We start from the raw sequence: 23,160 nt of genomic DNA, 5'->3' as shown, positions 1-23,160 counted from the left end.
TTTGGGAGACAGCCAGTGAACAGTGTCTTCAAGCCCACACCCTTTATGCCAATATAAATGTGGTTTATAAACTGCTACGCTTCAGCCTTGCTTTTCTGCAGAAAACCGGCCTCCCCATTTCCTGACTGCACTTCCTCTGCCTGTAGCCTCAACAGGCCCCACAGCCACCAACGGTCACATCGGCCAGCTCTTAGCTGTCTATCTGCACGACAGCATTCCTTTTACATCAAAATGACCCCTCCCCTTTGCTCTCCTCAGTCCAGAACTTTCATTCTGATGGTTGTAAAATGAATGTGGTTTCTCGTTTGTGAGGTTACTCATCGGATGAAGACAATGTGTGTAGGCAGCAAGGCTGCGGTCACCTGGGGCGAGCACGTCAGTGTTTTGCTTTTTTGTCCCCCCAGCCACCAGCTCCAGTCAGCTGTCTCATAAATGGGACCCCTGGTCCCAAACAGAGGAGATAAGGATGCCAGGGTCACCCCTCCATCCCTGGAAAGGCCAATACCCCGCCCTACTCATGAGGAACCCAAAATATCAACGTGGCAAAGAAAAGGAACCCAGATCATTTATAAACAGCAAGACTGTTTTTCAAAATAAAGGAAAAATTAAAACAAAAAATAAAACAAAGCAAAGAGAGGAACCCAGGTCAAATTCTGAACTCTTACTGGGCAAGTATAAGGCTCAACACTTAAGATCTAAAAATAATAGCAAACTCTCAAAGAACTCAAGAGAAAGGGGACTTGTGGTTGACAAGGGGTTGGGGGGGGGAGTGGGAGGGAAGGAAGGATCAGGAATTTGGGATTAGCAGATGCAAACTATTATATATAGAATGAATAAACAGCAAGGCCCTACTGGCTAGCACAGGGAACTATATTCAACACGCGTGTGAAAAACCATCAAGGAAAAGAATACGAAAAAGAATACAAATCTATACATACATATATATAAAACTGAATCGATTTGCTGTACAGCAAAAACTGACACAACATTGTAAATCAACTATACGTCAATGAAATAAAATGTTTTAAAAGAGGGAGATTAGGGAGTTCCCATCATGACTCAGGGGTAACAAACCGGATTAGAATCCACGAGGATGCGGATTCAATCCCTGGCCTCGCTCAGTGGATTAAGGATCTGGCATTGCTGTGAGCTGTGGTGTAGGCTGGCAGCTGTAGCTCCAATTCAACCCCTAGCCTGGAAACTTCCATATACCATGGGTGTGGCCCTAAAAAGCCAAAAAAAAAAAAAAAAGAGGGAGATTACATTTGCATTGACATAAAAATGGCACAATACTATAAGCATGGATATATGTCCCAGATGCTTATTTTTCTGAGCACTTACTTTTCAAGGCCTTAGGATTTTCTATGCAACATTTTATTTCAGTTTCAGGACACTCTATGAGGCAGGTACTTAATCTAACTCACTTTACCTTTGAGCAAACAGGCGGAGAGTAAAGAGCAGAAACACTAGAGCCAGAAATATTTAGACAGGATGAAACAAGCAAGTTCAGGAGTTCCCTGGTGGCTCAGTGGGTTAAGGGTTTGGCATTGTCACACTGTGGCTCAGGTTCGATCCCTAGCCTCTGGAACTTCCATATGCCACAGACCTGACCCCAAAACAAAACAAAACAACAAGGAAAGAACAAGACAAAGTACAGAACATTGGGAAATGTCTTTGTTTATGGGTGAGGAGGAAAAAGGACCAGCAGGAGAGGCTGGGCAAGGGCTAGGACAGGTGGTACCCAACAAACGCAGGGCCAGCAGAGCAGGAGTTTCCATAAGTATCACCGTCTTTTTTCCCCATTCCCCTTCAAGGACTCCCAAGGTTCCCGTGTGGCTCTACTCCTCAAAATAAGGAGACCTCAAACCATACTAATGATATCAACAGGGGTCAACGAAGAGTTGTATTTGTGAAAAGTGAGGGTTTTTTGTTGTTGTTTTTTTTTTTAAACAAATGGAGTCTGACCTCATCTTCAGAAGACAGCTCTCAGATTTAAGAAAAGTATCAAAGCTCTCAAACAACCCTCCTCTGCACCCCGACTCCAAGATCCCAGGCCTTCGACATCTGCCCCTGGACTCTTGCAACAGCCCTCACACAGCCAGCCCGCCACCACCCCTCTTCATTCCACTCTCCTCAGGGTCACCAGAAGCATCTTCCTAACACGTGGTCCTACTGATACCGGAAAGATGATACCGGAATCTGGGTTCTTGTTGACGGCAGTCGAAGAATGAACTCTGAGAACACAAAGGCAGCAAGCAAGCAAAGTCTTTATTAAAGGAAAGCAGAGAGCTCCCAGGGTTGCTGGGAGGCGGGAGAAGAGCCCCCTTTCTCTATTGTCCTATAGGGGTTTCTAATCCCTTAAAGATGGAGGGGTGCCAACGTGGGGTCCAGAAAGATGTGGTTGTCTCCCATTGGCCTCGCCCAATTATCTATAGCAGTCCTTGTCCAAGAGGGGTCTTAGGGGTGGAAATGTCCCTTAAGTCTCTTGGTTTCTTTGCCCTTCTCTTCCTGTAAACTGAGTCACAGGGGGTTAGGGATTCATGTCCATCTGGGCGTAGGGACCCTCCCTATAGTAAACAAGGCCTATGGGGATGTTACTCCCTGGAGCCCTTAAGCCACAAATGTTAATCAGTGGCCACATCAAAGAATGCATGGAAGCCCCGGCTCCTGCACTGATAACCTGAGTTAGTCTTCTGCCTCACTACTGATTTATTTTTCCTCTCAGTGGATCCCCATCTCCTACAGAACCAAGGTCCTAGAAGAGAACGCTTCCCTCTCCTCTCCAACATGCTCCAGCAGCATCATGTTCCAGGCCCGCACCGCTTCCTTTCAGTTTGAGTTCTTCTGCTCTCTCCACTATCCCTCTGCCAACAGAGCCCTGTTCCCACTTGTGTGGGACATCTTTGCATCTTCCTGAGCAAAATCCTGCGGATCTCAGAGTCAAAATCCATCCCCTCTCCTCAGCACTTGGGTCCACATTTTTATTACATCAGCCTTCATGGAAGCTCCTGCTGTAACTGGGTCACATCTCCCTCTCCCAACTGGGAATTCTTTATTTTGTTAATTTTCTTATTTTTTCACTTTTTAAATTTATGTTCACTTTAAAAATTTTTTTATCCAAGTATAGTTCAAAAATTTATTTTTTTTTAACAGTAACCTTTCTTCATTTATTTTTTTAATTTGCTCTGTAGGACCAACCTACAGCATATGGACGTTCGCAGGCTAGGGGTCTAATCAGAGCTGCAAGCCTACACCACAGCCACAGCCACGCCAGATCAAAGCCACATCTGCAACCTACACCACAGCTCACGTCAATGTCAGATCCCTAACCCACTTCGTGGGGCCAGGGATGGAATCCGCAATTTCATGATTCCTAATCAGATTCGTTTCTGCTGCATCACAACAGGAACTCCTGAAAAGTTATTTTTATTTTTTAAATTTTTGATTAACAATGTTGTGTCAATTTCTGCCACAGAACAAAGTGGCCCAGTCATATATATGTGTATATGTGTGTGTGTGTGTGTGTGTGTGTGTGTGTGTATATGTATATATGTGTGTGTATATATATATATATGTGTGTGTGTGTGTGTATATATATATGTATTCTTTTTTTCCCCCTATTATCTTCCATCATAGTCTGTACCAGGAGATTGGATATTGTTCCCTGTGCTATACAGCAGAATCTCATTGCTTATCCCTTCTAAATGTAGTAGTTTGTATCTACGAACACCAAACTCTCAGTCCATCCCACTCTCTCCCCGCTCCCCCTCAGCAACGAGAAGTCTCAAACTGGGGGTTCTTTAGAGGAAAGGACTCTTTGGCTTCACATGTAGGTCTCCTTCACATCCATCACAGGTCCCTGCACACAGAGGGCACCCAAACATTTGTTGAACAATTACCTTCCCGTTTAACCTTACTAAGTGAGCTAACCAGCATCCCATAATGAACATACTTTGAAAATTATGATTTCCTCATCCTGGGTTTGCTTAGAAGAGAGCCGACATGCCCACAGAGCATCACCTAATCCTCTGTCTCCACTGTTCCTAACAGTTAAGCCCCATGACTATCAATTTGTCACTTTAATTTCAGTCTCAAGACTGCCTCCCATTTCTGACAGAATATTTTCCTTTTATGGTGCCTTCAGACATAAAGCTTGAAAGCCACATACAACGAATGCCTGGTTGGAGTCCATGGGCTCATTCCAGCCTCCCCAACTTGTACATGAGAAGACTGGGTCACATTCAAAAGGAGGCACTCTCCTTGCCACCTCCCCTCTTGGCTGGTGCTTCCTTCCAGCCCCAGCCAGTCCACCCAGGAGGAAGCAGAAGCACCAGCAATATTGGTCCCCAGGCCTCTGCCCCTCCCAACTGCCTCCACAAGCCACATAAAATCCCACCAGCCCGAGCCACTGAGGGGCTCTCAGACTCTGACATCACCTGTCCAAAGAGAAGCCTGAATTAAAATGCACACTCCCTTGTGGAATGGAAATCCTGTGAAATTGGATTGTTATGATCATTATACAACTACAGATGTGATACATTCGAGTAATTTAAAAAAAAAGAAAAAAAATCAGCCTAATTGGGCTGGTTTTGCAAAACGGAAAATAAAATAAAATAAAATAAAACACGCACTCTGCACAAAGCTTGAAACTGGAATTGTAAGTTTCTCATGGCTTATAGGGTTAAGGATTTGGCATTGTCACTGCCCATGTTCAGGTTGCTGCTATGGCACGGGGTTTGATCTCTGGCCCAGGAAATTCTGCATTTCACAGGCACAGCCAAAATAATAATAACAATAACAACAATAATAATAATTGCAACATCCTGGCCAGAACTGATGAAATTCCTCCTATCTTTAAGGGCTCATCTCAAAGGTCATTTCCTTCCCAACGTCGCCCCTGACTATTCCTGTTCAGTGTCCTCTCTCCTGGTACTGAAACCAAGCAGGACCCTGTGGGGACAGCATGGGTACAAATCCTTTCTATGTCCCTGTTTCTTAGTTTGTAGGAAAAAGGTTTCAGCCTCCTTAGACCTTCCTTGAGTACCAAAGGGCAGAGTCAGTTACTAATCAATGAAGTGAGGGAATGAGAAACACAGGAGGAGCACTCAAGTCAAGAAACAAGAGCGCAGTGATTAAAGCAGAGCCCTGGTTCCTCCTCCAGGAATACCTGCATCCCTGAGCTCTGCGGAATTAAGGCTCCACCCCCCGCCGGATGGAAGAAGGTAACTTCAGGCAGAGCATCAGATTCCTAGAGCACCGCCCTGTTAGTGCCCCACCAAGCCATCACAGGAAAGTCACATACCCGCAGCTCTCCTATTTTGCCTATAAAACCTTCTCCCTGAAAACCATTGGAGAGTTTGGAGGTTCTGAGCATGAGCCACGCATTCTCCTTGCTTGCCCTACAATAAACCTTTCTCCCACTCCCAACTCTGTTTCAGTTTGCTTGGCCTCACTGTGCACTGGGCACACAAAATTGCATTCAGTACCTCCTTCATTTCAATAATAAATGCCTCAAAAAGACACACGTTCCATCCAGGTGTCCAACACACTTGCCTGCACAGGCTGCATGCTCCATAAAAACATGCAGCGAACAAATAATCTTTTATCAGGAAAGACTAAGACATGGGCTTTAAAATATCTACGTGGGGTAGTTTCATGTGTTTACACTGAATGAAAAAAGATGTGGCCTTTTGCTTTTTAGGGCCCTGCACACGGCATATGGAGGTCCCCAGGCTAGGAGTCTAATCAAAGCTACAGCTGCTGGCCTACACCACAGCCACAGCAACTCAGGATCCAAGTCACGTATGACCTACACCACAGATCATGGCAATGCCAGATCCTTAACCCACTGAGTGAGACCAGGGATCGTACTGGAAACCTCATGGTTCCTAGTTGGATTCGTTTCCACTGCGCCAAGCTGGGAGCTCCCACAAAGATGTCGTCTTTGAGGGAGCAAATAAAGCACCATTCTATAGATTTCACTCAACTCGTGTTCAATTCATAGAGTCTATGGGCCAGGCACAAGTCAATGCAGCAGGGCCAGGGCCCTGAACAGAACAAAAAACGTTTGCCCTCATGGGGCTTCTTTTGTTGTTGTTGTTGGCGGCTTTTTAAGGCCACACCTAAGGCATATGGAAGTTCCCCGGCTAGGGGTCTAATCACAGAGTTGTAGCTGCCAGCCTACACCACAGCCACAGCAACGCCAGATCCGAGCTGTGTCTGCGACCTACACCACAGCTCACGGCAATGCCGGATCCTTAACCCACTGAGCAAGGCCAGGGAATGAACCCAAGTCCTCATGGATACTAGTCAGGTTCATTACTACTAAGCCAAGATGGAAACTCCTTTTTTGGGGCCAGGGGCGGGGGGGGGAGTGCTTCTTTTTACACATTCCCTCCTTTCCTCCTGACCCAGCCCACTACACCACACACCTTGCCACTGCCCTTCCAAGGACACACACTGCAGTTTCAGCTTCCTTCCTGCATGAGCTATTGTCAAAGCCTATGCCAAGGTTACCAGTGTGGGAATGTCTTAATCACAGCAAAAGCAGATCCCTCTGGACCACAGAGGTTGCCTACAAATATTTCTGCATTAGTCAGCATTGACTAAGTAGCAACTTCTGATAAGAGCCACAGACACAGATAATAACCCTGCCATTTAATGAGCCATCATGGAGCTGATAGAAGAATACACTTAAGCATGACTTGACTGCCTATAAAGCACTTTTCCATGTTATTGTGTGGTTTTCATAATCTCTCTGAAAGACAGGCATTATCTCTTTCTGGCAGTTAAGGAGACCGGGGTCATGCAAGGTTAAAGAACCACCTATGGTGACCTCTGGGTCAATGGCAGAGCCAGGGCTGGAACGGAGGTCCCTCAGCACCGCCAATTCTGCTCTTTACCCAGGGCTGCCCGGCTCCTGAAACTGAGTGAGCTGGAGGCTCCCAGTCATTGCCAACCCCAAGGGCAGGTCCCTGAAGTGCCTTCAGAATTGTTTTATTTTAAAGCAAACTGATTAGCTGAGACTTCCTCTGAAGTTCATCTTTGCTTACTGCCTTGAACCCTAAGAAACGGGAGGAGGTGCTGAAGAACAATTTCCTGAAGTTTGAGCAACTCACAAAATGTCCTTTGTCATGTGAGCTGCCATTGGCTAAAAGACGGTAAAGCAGTCACATTCTATGGAAATCACATGAGAGGGCGTATTCAGAGGTTTAAGGAATAGAATGAGTCAGTAGAAAAGGTTTTGAAATAGATCTACAAAGTTAGAGACAGAAGGACACTTCAGAGGTTCACTGTTTTCAAGAACATGCCTCAAATTCATTGTAAAAATAGCCCAAGATCTGCCTTGTGCATTGAGAAGCTGGTCACCTGCAATGAGGTCATCGCCTGCTCGCTTCAGCTACCCTACTTGCTCCCTTCATGCAGGGTCAGCAAGGCCACCACCTCCCCTGTATTAAAATGTACTCATCTAGGAGCTCCTGCTGTAGTTCAGTAGCAACAAACCCAACCAGCATCCATGAGGTTTCGGGCTTCCATCCCTGGCCTCACTTGGATTAAGGATCGACATTGTGGTGTAGGTCACAGATGCGGCTCGGATCCCATGTGGCTATGGCTGTGGCCAGCAGCTGTAGCTCCGATTTGACCCCTAGCTTGGGAACTTTCCATATGCTGTGGTGTAGGTCACAGATGTGGCTCAGATCCCATGTGGCTGTGGCCAGCAGCTGTAGCTCCGATTCGACCCCTAGCCTGGGAACTTCCATATGCTGTGGTGTGGCCTTAAAAAGCAAATAAATAAATAAATAAATAATTTGTTTAACAAATATTAGAGTGGCTGCTCTGTGCCAGCGTGTTCTAGGGACTGGACACAAGTGACAAGTATGATATACAGTCCCTCAGGTTTTTATTAGAGTCAAACAACAGAAACTTTGCCGTAATTACAGGATGCTTAGATAACTGGAGGGAGGGTTGGGAAGAATTAAAGGCAACACTCTGGCAAGAAGAGGAGCCTTCGTTGTTTAAAAAGGCATTATTTAAGGAAAAGCAGGTTAAGCATATGACATGAATCATCAATTCATAGAAACATGCCAGAGTTTAGCATTTTATGGACACACTGCTATGTTGTGTGACCTGAAATTTCTGTAAGGAACCCTGAATATCCTCAGGGATATCATTCAAACAGGTACTGAACCATCTTCTTCAGACTGGCTTTTACCTAGAAGAATTCACCTAAATGGGTATCTTTTCGGTCTCATACCTTAAAGGATGGTTGGCAGGGATGTATACCCCAAGGAAGAGAACTGATCCTGAAGCCCTAAAACTGGGGCAGGGTGTGAGGATAGGATCTAAAAAATGAAAGCACTCCTAGTCCAGAAAGCTGATACACAGGAAACCGACCTGTGACATTCTCTGGCTTCTTACCAGCTTCCTGAAACAGTTCATAGCTACTTAATCTTAAGCTTTAAAGGACCACATGATTAAACTTCCCTAAACTGAATTTTCTTTTGAAAAACAGGCAAACTTGCGGCTGAAGTTGTTAGCAACCTGATACATATTCCCAGGCACCCTAAAGAATCTGAAAAGACAAGAGAGACTGCCATCCTCCCATCAAAAACACTGAAGGCTTGGAGTTTCCACTGCATCACAATGGCGACATCTTGGGAGCACTGGGACCCAGATTCGATCCCTGGCTCAGCACAGTGGGTTAAGGATCTAGGGTTGATGCTCAGGTCTCAACTGTGGCTTGGATCTGACCCCTGGCCTGGGAGCTTCATCTGCTGAGGGGTGGCCAAAAATGAAAAAGCACAAAAACAAATAAATAAAACCAACACTGAAGGTTCCATCAAGCCATGAACACCATGAGACACGGAGGGCCTGGCTCACACCCTGTCCATCTCCACATCCCTACCAAGGTGCTCAGAAGGCAGAGATGCTATGTCCTTCACAAGCTTAGTCCCACCTAAGTCAAAGACCTGAGAGTAACACAGCCATACCGTCCAGGTCCCAGGGAAGGTGAACTGAATTTCAAGGCTGCCTCCACACCTCTCCTGGAGCTTCTCTCCCATCATACACTCCTAAGACCTCTCCAAAGTTCTACACCAGCACAAAGCTTCAGAGGATGTTCAGGTGACACATGGCTGGAAGGGACTGCGGCCACCTCCTCTGACCAGACAAAGCCCTGAATCTTCAAGTGCAGCAATAGAAGGAAAATTTACTAAGTGGGGGAAGAAGGGTAACCAGCAAACTACATAGTTTCCTTATAAGAGTGAGGATCTCTGATTGGCTACCCTTGTCCTTTTTCCAGGGAGGTTACAAAGGCCCAGTAGAGTTAGGTAGCTTCTCTGCCATAATTACTCAGAAAAATGACAAACATTTCAGGCTTTGTGAAAAGTTGATCCCTTTCTGCAAATATGCTTTCACAGTGTACACAGCTTTAAAACCAACATATGAAAAACAAGTTTTGTTTATTTGTTTAATGAGAGTTGCAACATTTATTTCAGGTTCTCTCTTGGGTTTGTTGTTTGTTTTGTTTCTTTTTTTCTTTTTTGCCACACAGGCAGTATGTAAAAATTCCTAGGCCAGGGATTGAATCTACACCACACCACAGCCACCAGAGCCATAGGGGTGAGAATGCAGGAGCCTCAACCCACAGGGTTGAGAACTTCCTAAAAAAGAGTTCACCGATCCCACTTTGATACAAAAGGTGCCAAACTATGTTCCTCCAAGACCATGAACACACTTGAGCATCTAAGAAAGCCTTGATCTCAAAACCCGGGACAGATTTTCAGAAAAGAACCTCATTTCTACATCGCACACGTGGAGTATCATTAATTTTGGTCTATTGTGCAAATCTGAACAAGAATGTCTTCCTCCCTTCTTTCTTTTCTTTCCTTCTTTCCTCCTTCCTTCCTTTCTTAAATAATCTAGAAACTCAAAGAAAACCAGGAAGATCTTCAAATCCACATAAAGAGGTGGGCTAACCTGCAGTCTGAAATAAAACGCAGGGTCTATCTAGGACTTTGCTCAATTTGGGAGAGCAATTAAAAGCAGTTGATTCTTGGATTTGGGATTTCTTAGTCAATGATAATGGCAATAAATATTTTTGGAACAAAAACCACCTCTTTTACTACCAAGTAGGTAGAGAAAAAATTCCATTTGCTCACTGCCTGCTCCTACACCCTTCATCATGCCCCCCAGAGACCTGAGGAAGGAAGCACAGAGTGTCATGTTTCCAAGGCCAGCTCAAGAATTTTTAATCCCAACATTAAAACCTACAGAAAGATGGAGTTCCCTGGTGGCCTAGCAGGTTAAGAATATGGTGTTGTCACTGCTGTAGCATGGGTTTGATCCCTGGTCCAGGAACTTCCAAGTGCAGGAGTGCGGCCCAAAAAATAAATAATATAAAATAAAATTTTATTGTTTTTTTTTTTTCTTTTTCTTTCTTTCTTTCTTTTTTTTTTTTTTTGTCTTTTTAGAGCTGCACTTGTGGCATGCGGGGGTTCCCAGGCTAGGGGTGGAATCGGAGCTGTTGCTGCCGGCCTACACCACAGCCACAGCAATGCAGGATCCAAGCCATGTCTGTGACCTACACCACAGGTCACGGCAACGCCGGATCCTTAGCCCACTGAGCGAGGCCAGGGATCAAACCCACAACCTCATGGTTCCTAGTCGGATTCATTTCTGCTGCACCATGATGGGAACTCCAGAATTGTACAGTGTTTAGTCTGGATGAGCTTCTACTATTTTTTGTTGTTGTCTTTTTTGCATTTTTAGGTCCGCACCCAAGACACATGAAGGTTCTCAGGCTAGGGGATGAATCAGAGCTGTAGCTGCCAGCCTACACCACAGCCACAGCCACACCAGATCCAAGCTTCGTCCGTGACCTACACCACAGCTCACACCAATGCCGGATCCTTAACCCAGTGAGTGAGGCCAGAGATCAAACCCGAAACCTCATGGTTCCTAGTCGGATTCGTCTCTGCTGAGCCACATCGGGAACTCCAATTTGAAGCATTTTTACGCTGACCCTCATAAGCATAAAAAGTTCACATCCAAGGGAGATGAGCTGAATTCCTTTTCCTTCCTTTAAAAAATAGTAGGGGAGTTCCCATCGTGGCACAGCTGAAACGAATCTGCCTAGGAACCATGAAGTTGCAGGTTCGATCCCTGGCCTCGCTCAGTGGGTTAAGGATTTGGCATGGCCATGAGCTGTGGTGTAGTCGTAGACACAGCTCAGATCCCGAGTTGCTGTGGCTGTGGTGTAGGCTGGCAGTAACAGCTCTGATTAGACCCCTAGCCTGGGAACCTTCATATGCCACAGGTGTGGCCCTAAAAAGACAAAAAAAAAAAAAAAAAAGCTCCAATTTAGAACCAGTCCTAAAATGATTCTCCCTGTTGTCTATAGATAACAAATATTTTAAGTACATAAATGTTTACCTAATCTTTCATAGTTCACAGGAATGATGATTTTTTACAACCGTTAAACAGACTTGACAGGTTATGAAATGACAGCTTCCTGCGCTGTTCTCTAGGAGCAGCAAGTCCCTGCCAGTAGCCTGTCCTATGCTCTCAAACCACTCCAAAGAACCCAGAATATCAGAGGATACTTCCACGGAGCTGGAAGTCTTAGAACATGACAGGATAGGGAGGATTGGGCTGATTTTTCCTTGACTATTAGGAGAAAAGAAATAATAACTCACAAATAGTTCACAGGTGAGTGAAAGAAAACAAAACAGCCTCTCAGTTGTGTGTAGGGCTTTCTCCACGTTCCAAGCACTTCTATCATATTTCCCTCATCCATGTGAGCTCTCCGTGATTTGTGCATGAAAGGTAGCAGACAGAAGGGATTAACAGGTAATGAGCACTTACTATGTGCCAGATACTTTACATATATTATTGTTTACCCCTCTTCAAGATGGGAATGGGAATCTCCACTTTTCTGATGGGAAACAAATTCAGAGAGGTTGGGTCATTTAGGGTTTGGGTAATTCTAAGATCATAACAATGGTTCAGCAGCAACATTGGGATCTGAAACTGATTTAGAGTTCTGATTTTTTTTTTCTTTTGGCCACAGTGTGCAGTAGCTTGAAGAGGGATCTCAGTTCCCAGACCAAGGACTGAACCTGGGTCGCAGCAGTGAAAGCACCAAATCCTAACCACTAGCCCACCAGGGAACTCCCTAATCTTTCTACTATCCCTCCCTGCATGTAAATGCTGGAAGACTGGCCCAGTGGCCATTAGGCCTTTCTGAGGCTATTATTAATGATATCACTAATATCTCATTAATCAATAGATAGAACCTATGTGACTTTATTTTTCCTGTTGGAAACCATATAAATTACTGCTACAATCTTGAGAAAGTACAGACAGTAAAATTATAGGTTTATTTCTCAGAGACGGAAAAACCTCAAATGTAATCCAACAAAGGAAAAATATATGAAGATAATATTTACTATTGCCAGGTTAGACTGGCAATTTCATCAGGAATGAAAGCCTTGTAACAAGACCAAACAGAAAAACAAAAAAAACTCAATGATGCCACTACATGATACATCACGTCATAAGCAAAATCACCCAGTAAGTAAATGCTGAGAAGACCTTTGAGAAAAGTTACCATTTTTTATATGAGGCACCCTCCACCATACAACTCCTCTTTTTTCCCCCAAAAATGGATTTCTGCCTAAACTAACAGGTATCCGGTTTTAAAAAGAGGGGGGAGTGGTTGGCTGAGAGTAAAGAGCGTTGGCACTAGGTGCCTGCAACATAGTCATATTACATTATGAAAGAATTAACTAGACACTCAGTTTCCTCATCTGTAAAATGGGAATAATGCCCTACCCCATGAAGTGTTTTAAAAAATATTTTAGGAATTCCCGTCGTGGTGCAGCGGAAATGATTCCAATGAGGAACCACGAGGTTGCTGGTTCGATCCCTGGCCTTGCTCAGTGGGTGAAGGATCCGGCTTTGCTGTGAGCTGTGGTTCAGGTCAAAGATGTGGCTTAGATTCCATGTTGCTATGGCTGTGGTGTAGGCCAGCAGCTTATAGCTCCAATTAAACCCATAGCCTGGGAACCTCCATATACCGCGGGTCTGGCCCTAAAAAGCAAAAAAATAAAATAAAATTTAAAATCATACATATTGTAAATTATTTAATTTTTAATATAATCAATTATTAATAAGTTATAAGACATAAAATGTATAAACATGCATAATAAAGACAATATATCATCAGCTAGTTTTTCCAAGGATAATTGCTGAAACTTGATTTCCCCTCATTTAGTGTTTTTAGTGCCTACCTCCCATATAACTTGCAAACTGAATTTATCTGAAGTTGTATAAAATTGCTGAAGCACCACAATTTGAATTTCCCATAATACACATATAGGTATGCATGTGTTGCTATAATAATTATATAAGATTATGTTATTATGTGCACTGTAATCAAAGGGGGGGAAAACCTAAAAGGAAATGCCAAAATGTTAAAACATTTGTTTCCCAAAGGAGGGCTCTGGGTTTCTTCCTTAACTTTCTTCCTTAACTCTATTTTCCAAACACTCTATACCACTGATGTGTATTACTTTAATTATCTATTTCAGAAATAAGAAAGGATTACAGTGGTTTTAATGTTCAGTTACAGAAAAAAAATTTAAATATAAGGAATAAACTTTCATGCCAGTTCCATTGAGAAAAATAACTTTTCTGCACCCAATTGACCTCTTTGAATTTCTAGAAAAAAGGAACCCAAATATTAAAATGTATGATGAATTTCTAGTCAACTTTATTGTGTAACACAGAAAGTTCAAAGACACCAGAGAGGAAGATGACTGATGGCACGAAGGCAGTCGGTGCCTCTATGCCTTGGATGTGGTGCACGAGTGAGAGAGAAGAGGTAGGGAAAGAGGTAAGAAAAAGGGAATGAAGGAGTTCCTGTCGTGGCTCAGTAGTTAACAAATCCGACTAGGAACCATGAGGTTGCGGGTTCGATCCCTGCCCTTGCTCAGTGGGTTAAGGATCCGGCATTGCCGTGAGCTGTGGTGTAGGTCGCAGACGCGGCTCGGATCCTGCGTTGCTGTGGCTCTGGCGTAGGCCGGGGGCTGCAGCTCCGATTCGACCCCTAGCCTGGGACCCTCCATATGCCGTGGGAGCGGCCCAAGAAATGGCAAAAAGACAAAAAAGAAAAAAGAAAAAGGGAATGAACAGAAGAGGACCTCATCTGGGGAATGAAGCGCAGGCAGTGGCAAGCCTATGTAACGTGAAGGCTTCCAAGTCTGAACTAAAAGAAAACCATGGGTATGCTTTGCAAGAGCACAATTTGGCGACAGAGCCAACAGGAGGAAGAAGAGCCATGGTAGGGGGAAGAAAAAGGAAGCCAACCAAGAGCAGCCAACTCATTCTGTGACTTCAGATGGTGGAGGTGGAAGCGGCACATGGCTCAGCACCAGAGAGTCACCGCCCTGTGCCAACCCCCATCAAGACACGTTTGTGTGACTGAGGAGGAAACAACACGGCAGCATCCCGCTGCTGCAGGGATATACGAGGCGCGGACTGTCAATCTCAATGTATATTTGCAAGTTTAATCAAACAGCCTCAGTTGGAAGGTGAGGCTGTAGAACAGAAGGGTACTCTTAATGCAAGCATATGCTGTTTGTGAGTGAGTGTGAATTAACGCATGAGTCAGGACAGTCAATTTTTAAAGTCTGCCAAAAATTCAGCTCTCCAATGGATCCTCCTCTGCAAATGGAGACATGCTGGCAGTCCAATCATGGCCAGAGAATCCCACTCAACTGGACTTTGGACTAAAGCAGTGTCGGCTCGTTTTAACCAACAAGAAGCTTCTCTGGCTTCTAAGCAGGACACGAAAATCAGCATCAGCTTACACACTGAGGGTTCATAGGAGACTGGACTTGTGAGAAACCATAAAACACTGCAGATGATGCCAACAGCAGAGGGCAGGGCCTCAACAAAATACACTGGGCTCTTTGGTTTCATAGAAGACATCTACATTTACCAAGTGCTACCATGTCAAATTAGCTCATATGACTGTCACAGCCCCATCAGGTAGATGGACAAGCATTATTACCTCCACTTGATGAAGGCTAAAAGGGGGTAGGCGTGTGGCTCAAGGTCCCAGAGCTAGGAGATTACAAGCTGGTTTGTATTTAAATCCAACTCTTGGCTTCTGGGCTTAGTTTGTACTGAGCTTTTGGAGGTATCCTATCATATTAGAGTAAACATATTTTTACTCTTTTAGGTCAACAATTCAGGGAGCAGTAGGAGGAAATGGAATGACTGATGTGGGAAGGGAGTTGAGTTGGCAAGAATGGGGGAAGCAAACGTCGAGTCTGCAGGCTGAGGAGGATGTACACAAACCCTGATTTTGTAAACTACTTGGAGCGCGGATAAAACACCCTGGGAACCGCTCTCTTGTGGGAAAGAATTTACCCCTCTTGGGCAACAAAGCTGAAAACATTTCGGTTTTGGCTTGTTGTGTGCTTTTTGTTCTAATATGCAGAACTCCTGCTCTGAGAAAGTACAAGGTCCCAGGTTTAGAGAAATGGATGCACTTATAACCACTGAGAAAGCTTTCAAAGTTTTCAGAAATTAGAATTCTTTAGACCAAAGCTTGAAATACTTTACACAGCAGCCAGGACAGCAAGCATCTTACACATAGTAATTCCCGTTCTGCTTCAGACAAATGAATAATTGGTCTCCCCTGGCATTTCTTTTCTGGCTGGAAGACTGGGACACGGATCAACATCTAAATCCCCTCACAGGACTGGTCTACTGCAGATCAGAGGAGGTAGCCAAACTGTGTATCAGCACCAGCTCCTTAGAGGATTTGAATACAATTTCAGAATTAAGTCATTGTTTCTACTCCAGACAGGAGAGCTCTGCTAGCATTTGTGCAGCTGAAGCATCCCCATTTATGAAGCCAAGTGAGGATGGAAATGTATTCTTACGATCGGTCCACTAGGTACAAAATGCTGGCAGAGAACTGCAGAAATGCAGGGTCCTAAAATGCCTTCCAAGTGGCTTATAATTACGACCAACAAATACAACAACAACAGAATGTGTTTCTTTCGCTAAGTGGCAGTCTCTAACTAGTGGTTAAATAGTTACAGTGCACATCAGGGGGTGGAGAGAGGGGATGGGATGAGGTGGGAGAAGACTCTGAGCCGCCAAGGGTTTACAATGTAACAGAAAACACATTTAACACTGGAGAAAAGTTTGGAAAAACCTTTGGGGAAAGGGCAGACTAATGACAAGACAAAGAATAGAAAAACCAAGGGGTTAGAGAAAAGAGTATTTGATAATAGGATTCATCAGAGCCAGTTTTCTAGACGAAGAGAGGCTGAAGTCAGGTTTTCAAGGAGGGGAGAGAACGCTGGGTGGGAAACGCAGCTAGAGAAGAAGGATGGAAGTTCCATGTGCCCTTTTCAAGGTGCACCTTTGTGTTTGGTCTCCCATCCTGTTTCTCAGCCCTCAAAGTCGCCCCCCTGATAGGGATGGAGTAGGCACAGGTAGTTGTAGGAGTCCCAGTAAAAGGGACCATAGATAGAAAGGAAAACCTAGGGGACGAGGGGAGATCACTCTAATTGCTCAAGAAAGCCATCAGAACAAGGCAGGCTTGCTGGACTAGTGGAGGTGCAAGATTTGCCTCAGGTTGTTGGGTAGGGAATGGGATGAGGCCTGCATTCAGGTTCAGACCAAGGGCAGGAATTTAAGGACCACCCTTCTGCTGATCTGAATACCAGATACCAAGGAGGAGCTACCACTCCCAGAAAGGAAGAGGCTGTCTTTCCCCCCACCCCACCCCCCGCTCCCCTTGGAGGATAAAACTGTAGCCCACTGGATCCTTGGGGCAGAGCCTTCTTGCCTGCACACTTGCATCTCTCACAAGCATCCTACCTTAATTAATCTATTTCTTGCCTATCACTTTTTCTCTTGTTGAATTCCTTCTGCACAGAGGTATGAAGAATCTGAACCTCAGTAAGTCCAGACACCAGGTTAGTGATTCAAATTTCCAACTCTGGGTTTCAGTCCCAATCTGGGTTTAGGCTGAGTTCGAGTCAAGGCACATGGATGCCAGTCCCAGTCTGGGTTCTGACTAGATTCAGGCCACTCGTGCTATCAGTTTCACCCCCATTTTCCAAGTCCTGAACTTCTGAAGGAGACGAACAGGGAGATGGTCCAAGACGTTGTACATTTGCCTGTGGGAAGGCCAGATGATCGCCCTCATCAGGGAGCTGGGCAGAGTTTCACTTTATCCAAAAAGTTCTCTCAACAAAGTTAACATGGGCCATCTGTATGATAACACACACAACTGCATATTTAGTTCCATATAAAGTTCATTGGGCATCAGTTGTCAAATCAGTGACATCAACTACTATAGCTACTATTCATTTAAATATTCAAATCAAGTTCCTCATTTTCCCATTCATCGGGATTCAGAGTTAACAAGGATTTGCTTTTTCTGGGAACACGCACAGGGCTGTATCCATGAGAAGTCTGGCTGGAGATTCAAGAAATAGCCCTACACATGCACCTGCATTTTCACTGCAACTCTATTCACAATAGCCAAGACACGGAAAAAACCCAAATGTCCATCGACAGACGACTGGATTAGGAAGATGTGGTATATATACACAATGGAATACAACTCAGCCATAAAAAAGAACGAAATAATGCCATTTGTAGCAACATGGATGGAACTAGAGACTCTCAACCTTGAGTGAAGTAAGTCAGAAAGAGAAAGTCAAATACCATATGATATCACATATCTGGAATCTAATATAAAGCACAAATGAACATTTCCACAGAAAAGAAAATCATGGACTTGGAGAATAGACTTGTGGTTGCAAAGGGGGAGGGGAAGGGGGAGGGAGTGGGGTGGCTGGGGAGCTCGAGGTTAAAAGATACAAACTATTGCCTTTGGAATGGATTAGCAATGAGATCCTGCTGTGTAGCACTGGGAACTATGTCTAGTCTTTTATGATGGAGCATGATAATGTGCGAAAATAGAATGTATACATGTATGTGTAACTGGGTCACCATGCTGAACAGCAGAAAAAACAATTGTATTGGGGAAATAACTATTTAAAATAATAATAATAATAATAAAAGAAAAAATAAAAAATAAAGCAAAAATAGATAAAATAGTAAAAAAAGAAAGAAAGAAAGAAAAAAGAAATAGCCCTTGGAGTTCCCGTCGTGGCGCAGTGGTAGACGAATCCCACTAGGAACCATGAGGTTGAGGGTTCGGTCCCTGCCCTTGCTCAGTGGGTTAAGGATCCGGTGTTGCCGTGAGCTGTGGTGTAGGTGGCAGACGCGGCTCGGATCCCGTGTTGCTGTGGCTCTGGCGTAGGCCGGCGGCTATAGCTCCGATTCGACCCCTAGCCTGGGAACCTCCATATGCCACAGGAGCGGCCCAAGGAATAGCAAAAAGACAAAAAAAAAAAAAAAAAAAAAAAAAAAGAAATAGCCCTAGATCTGCTCTTCAAAACCCTTGCTTTCCTCCTCCCTCTTCTAGTGCTTCTCTCTGATGCCTGCACTTGTCAGAGCCTTGGTCAGCACACCAAGTGGTTGTTCGCCCTCTGACGTGGGCCCCTTTGGAATAGTCTTGGGCAGCTGCAGACCCTCCCCTAACCCAGCCTTCCCTCCCTCTAGATACCAGGTTGGGAAGAAAAAGAGGCATCTGGGGGAGGGGGGAAGGATGCAGGACAGAGAGAAGAGGTCCAGAAAGAAGAGAAAGAAGCCTAAGAGTCACAGCATGTAAAAGCCTGGCTACACTGAGGAGCTGGACTAGTAGAGGACCTGATAGAAGGAGCTGGTGAGGCTTTAGCTTCCAAATGTCCACACTTGCAAAGACCCCAAGAGGATGTGCATGGCACAGTTTTTCCCCAGCAGTAGCATTACCGCATTTAACCCACAATAATCCTGTGACACTGGTGTTATTCCCATCTTACTGATGTGGAAATGGAGACTTGAGATGGCTGAGACTTGAGATGGCTAAACCATTTGTCCAAGACTACAGCTGCCAGGTGGAGAACACCATCTTACAGTAATCCCATCTTTTCTTCATTTCTTTCTTTCTTTCTTTCTTGACCACCCCAAGGCATATGGAAAGTTCCTGGGCCATCAGATCCGAGCTACAGTTGTGACCTTTGCTACAGCTGGATCCTTAGCCCACTGTGCCGGACCAGGAATTGAACCGATGACACCCCAGAGACTCAAGAGATTCTGTTGTGCCACAGTGGGAATTCCCAGTAATCTGACCTTAACCACACACTGCCTTCAGAAGAGGTAGGCTTTCTAAACCCTCTTGATCTACACACAGACCTAGGTTTCACACTGCATATTAATGAAGAAAAATAATCCTAAATGCAGGAGAGGATAAACACCCAGGCAAAAGTGGGGGTGACAAGAAGTACAGAGGGGCACAGCTCGTAGCCCAATAAACATGAATTGTCTAATTTCAGTCTCATTCCTAAGAACATCATCCATTTTGCACTCTATTCCCCAAGTGATCTGTGGTTCAGTATTTAAAATTATAAGAAGTTCCCACCTCCAAGCACAGTAAAATTGACATTCCGGGCAGAGGTGCCATGTGTACCCAGCAAGGGCCAGTGTCACAGCACAGAGAATGCAGGCAGCTTCCCTGGTACCCGGTGCCGATGCCAGCTCGGCTCACGCTTGGCTGCACGTGCACAGGCAGCTTAGAGAACCAGCTGGGAAGGGTCACTTTCAGGAAGCATCTTGGCCGAGGCACTCTACCCACTGTTCCCGCAGCGCTAGAGTCTGGCTCTGCCCCGTATCACCACCCCTCACTGTGACCCACAATCCATGACCTCCTTAACGCCTCGATGCCTACAGCACCCACAGACCCTTCGCTCACCAAGCAGGGGAGCACGTCCAGAGAAAAAATGCAGGGCAACGAGACATCAGAACTTTCTCATGCCATCTGGTTTCCCACATCTTTTTTCAGGGATGGGCTTAGGGTTCAGCTGGATGCACCAAGTCGGCTCTACATTCAAGTACAGGGCTCTTGGAAGGTAAGGTGACACCAATTTGCTAGATAAAAACTGAGCAAACCCGTTCTGCACACATTCCAGCACGTAAACCCCCGAAGTTCTTTGGCTCTAAATAAGTACTTGGCATGAGCCAAGGTATGTGGAGTCACCAAAAATCGGAGACACTGAATGTAGAACCATGGTTGTCAGGGGACGAAGAGATGGGAGAAAGCAGGTTTAGTGCTAAATGGGGCCAGTGTCGGTTTGGGAGGCTGGAAAAAAAGTTCTGGAGATGGATGATGGCAATGGCCGCACAACAACACGAATGTCATGAATAACTCAGAACTGTACATTTAAAAATGGTTACAATGGTAGATTTATGTTATGTATATTTTACCACAATTGAAAAAAAAAAAAAAAAAAAAAAAGCTTACATAGCACTTTCTCCAGGCACTGTTCTAACTTTTCTGCAAACGTTAACTTATTTAATATTTACAACCCTATGAGGCAGTTCTGTTATTATTATTATCATCTTCATCATTATCCTTGTCCAGCGTCCACAGCTGCTAAGAGACAGAGCAGAGATACACATGCTGGCATTCCAGCTCCAGCACCTCATCCTTGACCCCCATTCAGCTTCTTCTCAGCAAGTCAGACAGCTGGACTGGGAGAACCTACCCAACAATTCGCACAGTCACACAGCGCAGACCTCACTGCTCACACAGCATCAGGAAAGTTCTAAAGACATGGGACCCCGTAAGCCTCACGGTGATGGATTCTCGAATACCCATAATGCTCATCACAAATAGATCTCCAATCAAATTTAGGGTCTTTTAACCACTTTCAAAGAACCAAAGAATTAAATTAAAAATGGCTTCCCTCTGGTCTGATTTTCTTTCTTTTCCTTTTTTTTTTTTTTTTTTTTTTTTGCTTTTTAAGGCTATAGGTACGGCATATAGAAGTTCCCAGGCTAAGGGTCAAATCAGAGCTACAGCTGCCAGCCACAGCCACAGCAACACAGGATCCAAGCCATGTGTGTGACCTAGACCACAGCTCATGGCAATGCCAGATCCTCAACCCAAAGAGGGAGGCCAGGTATTGAACCCACATCCTCTTGGATACTAGTTGGGTTCATTTCCGCCGAGCCACTACAGGAACTCCTGATCTGATTTTTCAAGACAAGAACTACCAGGAGTCCCCGCTGTGGCTCAGGGGGAAACGAAACCGAATGGCATCCATGAGGACGCAGGTTCGGTCCCTGGCCTTGCTCACTGGGCTAGGGATCTGGTATTACCGTGAGCTGTGGTATAGGTCACAGACATGGCCTGGGAACCTCCATGTGCCTTGAGTGGGGCCCTAAAAAGCGAAAAAAAAAAAAAGAAAAGAGGGAAAGACAAGAACTGCTTTTAAACAATAGTCCAGAAAAGACGTTTTCCTTATTTTATGTTTATATTTTTAGTTTCAGAAAGTACATAGAATTGATGTCTATGAAAAAGCTCAATTCCAGGAGGCTCCACAAATGAGGGGTTCAAGGTTTAGGAGACACTGCCAAAGCAAGTCAATTCTCTCTAGGTTTTACTTCCTCATCTGCCCAGTGGGAGTTCTTTTAAATCTATCTTCTCCTTAGTAATATTTAGTAATATTAAAGGCTTAAAATTAGCTTAATTTATAGAAAAATTATTTTTAAAATGTCACAATTCCATCCACTTGGAGCTTATGTTAAAAAATTTATCTAGGGAGTTCCCATTCTGTCACAGCGGAAACACATCCAACTAGGAACCATGAGATTGCAGGTTTGATTCCTGGCCTTGTTCAGTGGGTTAAAGATCCAGTGTTGCTGTGGCTGTGGTGTAGGCCAGCAGCTGTAGCTCCGACTGGACCTCTAGCCTGGGAACCTCCATACGCCACAGGGGGGCCCTAAAAAGACCAAAAAAAAAGATCTAAATAAAATATTCATAGGTCAGTAGTGATCACATCCACATCTCAAACTGCTCCTAGAGTTCTCTCCAGTTCTTCACATTGTTACTCATCCATCCAAAAGGTGATGAGGAGACATTCACAATTCACGTAGTATTTCACCTTTGCTCAAAGAAAATGCCTTTCCCTGACTGTCAGCATTCTGCACCTCTCCTGGCATCACAGTGGGACAAGAGTGAAGCAGACCAGATAGCTGAGGACATAATGACAACTGTGAACTCCTCTGGCCTGGGGCCACAGTTTCTCTATCCTTCTCCTCAGTATCTTTTATTTGTGTGTATTTCTTAAGAACCAGAGCTTTTTTTTTTTTTGGTCTTCTTAGGGCCACACCTGCGGCATTTGGACATACCCAGGCTAAGGGTCAAATCAGAGCTATAGCTGCTGGCCTACACCATAGGCACAGCAACTCGGGATCGAAGAGGCGTCTGAAACCTACAACAGCTCACGGCAACGCCAGATCCCCAGCCCACTGAGCAAGGCCAGTGATCAAACCCACATCCTTATGGATGCTAGTTGGATTCATTTCCACTGCACCACAATGGAACTTCCTAGGTTGTGCATTTCTGCACTTAGACACATAACAGAACTCAAGTTGCCTGCTTTTCATGGACTCCAATCAGGAGGCACATGACGTTGGTTTGTCCTCAATATGGGTGAGGTGAACTTTAATCACTTGAGGTTGGTGGATACGGGTTTCTCCACTAAACACCATTTTTCTCTTTGTAATCACTAAGTGACTGCGGGGCAAGGAGACACTTTCTGACTGTGTAAGTATCCTTTTCCTCATAAAACTTTCTCCACCAACATTAGCACCTATTGAGGACTTGGATTCCTTCTCTTTTGAAGCCATCGACTGCGAGGGAAGAGCCCCCTTTCCCATCTGTTTACATCTGCTTGTGGATTTTATATTCAATTCTGCACTTATATTTGAAAAATTGGACATATAAGGAAAAAAGCACCAAAGAGACCTTGAATTTTTTTTTGAAATATCAGGAAAAAATTAACACTGTACACAAATATCCCATAACGCTAGAGTTTGCCCAATAAATGTGCAACAACTTCAGCCATGAAGTCTATAGCTGATTACCTGCTCTATGGCAAAGCCCTGGGTGCATTTCAGACAGGGGATGCTGTGTCCTGCAGTGGCAGCCACTTAATTTACCAGGCTTAGTGCTAG

General features: G+C 44.7%; 1 protein-coding gene across 1 annotated transcript in view; it reads right to left on the bottom strand.

Moving 5' to 3' along the window:
* IQGAP2 (IQ motif containing GTPase activating protein 2) overlaps nt 1-23,160 on the bottom strand; it is a 339,223-nt gene that overhangs the window by 278,808 nt on the left and 37,255 nt on the right.

The sequence above is a fragment of the Sus scrofa genome, chromosome 2 (genome assembly GCF_000003025.6).
Source record: "Sus scrofa isolate TJ Tabasco breed Duroc chromosome 2, Sscrofa11.1, whole genome shotgun sequence".
Lineage (NCBI taxonomy): Eukaryota > Metazoa > Chordata > Mammalia > Artiodactyla > Suidae > Sus > Sus scrofa.
The sequence above is the reverse complement of the archived record's forward strand: the minus strand, read 5'-3'. Positions and strand labels throughout refer to the sequence as shown.